Here is a 1764-nt window from a genome sequence, read left to right as displayed (position 1 = left end):
GACAGTTTAACTTGAGAACACATTTGGATCCCAAGAAAGTGGAAGTTCTTCAGAAGGATTGCTTCAGTAGATGTGGGCGTGTGCAATCCAAGATGAAACCAGTTCTTTTGCTGACAAAATTTAATATAGAAGCTGCTGACTCAAATAACAAGGGCTGCTCTGTATTGGTGCCAATGATGTGGCCCTGCACTAAACCCCTGAGCTAGATGACATGATTCCGTCTTCTCTAACTCTGTACCATAGGGGCTGCTGCCCATTTTACAGAGGGGAGCACTGGGTCTGATAGAGGTGACCTTGTCCAAAGTGATCATGCAGCTCACAGGAGCCTGGTTTATATATAGTATGTTACTGGGTTTTTGGTGAAAGCTTGTAAAGCCCACGTTGCTCCTGAGTTGTGAGTGAGCTGCCCTGGTAGTGCAGTGATTTTATCTTGGGCTGCTAACTACATGGTCAGTAGTTTGAATCCACCAGCTGCTCCTTGGGAGAAAGATGAGGCTTTCTACTCCCATCAAGAATTATGATTCCGGAAACCCACAGGGGCAGGTTTACCCTGTTCTGCGTGTCGCTATGAGTTGGAATTGGCTTGATGTCAGTGACTGGTTTTTTGAGGGTTCTGTACTACACAGATATACATGACTTACTCTTCAGATTCTCACAGTCTTAAATCAGATGTTCTATTCCTGTGAAGTCTTCTTTGACCACCCTGTATCAACACCCCGCCTTCTGTCGTCTTGTTCACTCTGCTTTACTTAGTTGCTATCAAGTGAGCTCCGATTCTCATCTGCAGGCATGCAGAGTAGAACTGCTAAGGATGGTTTTCACAGATACATTTTCCAGAAGTGAATCACCAGACCTGCCTTCCAAGGCACCTCTGGGTGGTTCAAACCCACCAGGGACGACCTTCTATTTCAGAGCCAAACTCATGGCCATGGCACTGAGTCTGACTCGTAGGAGCCCTGTTGGACAGGCGGAACTGTCCCATGGGTTTCTGAAGTGGTTAATGCCTTTCCAGGAGCAGAAAGTCTCATCGTCCATCTGAGGATCGGCTAGTAGTCTCAAACTGCTGACCTTGCAGTTAATAGCCCGGCATAAGACACTGTGCCATGGGTCTCCTTCATTGTTTGCTCCCGCAGTGTACAAGCCCCGCGATGGTGTGTTTGGTGCCATCTAGTCGGCTCTGACTCAGAGCAGCAGAATGAAATGCCGCCGGGTCCTGTGGCATCCTCACAGTGAATCTCATGTTTGAGCCCTTTGTTGAAGCCACTGTGTCAGTCTGTCTTGTCGAGGGCCTTCCCTGTTTTCACCGCCCCGCCACTTGACCAAGCACGATGTCCTTCTCCAGGGACTGGTCTCTCCTGACAACATGTCCAAAGAATGTGAGATGAAGTCTCGCCACCCTTGCTTCTAAGGAGCACTCTGGCTGTACTTCTTCCAAGACAGATTTGTCAGAGATTGTTTGCTTCAGTGTTTTAGTCTCAGTATTTATAGCATTCGGGCCCTGGTGATCGTGTTTTTACTCATTGGATTGTTTTTGTTTGTTTGTTTCTTTTAATCATTTTATTGGGGGCTTGTCCAACTCTTTATCACAATCCATCCATCCATCCATCCATCCATTCATCCATTGTGTCAGGCACATTTGTACATTTGTTGCCATCATCATTCTCAAAGCATTTTTCTTTCTAATTGAGCCCTTGGTATCAGCTCCTCATTTTTTCCCTCCTTCCCCCATCCTTCCTCATGGACTCTTGATAAGCTATATATATT

This window comes from Echinops telfairi, unplaced genomic scaffold (genome assembly GCF_000313985.2).
Source record: "Echinops telfairi isolate 266 unplaced genomic scaffold, ASM31398v2 ScPeMD7_7468;HRSCAF=8506_0, whole genome shotgun sequence".
NCBI lineage: Eukaryota > Metazoa > Chordata > Mammalia > Afrosoricida > Tenrecidae > Echinops > Echinops telfairi.
This window is presented reverse-complemented; position numbering follows the sequence as displayed.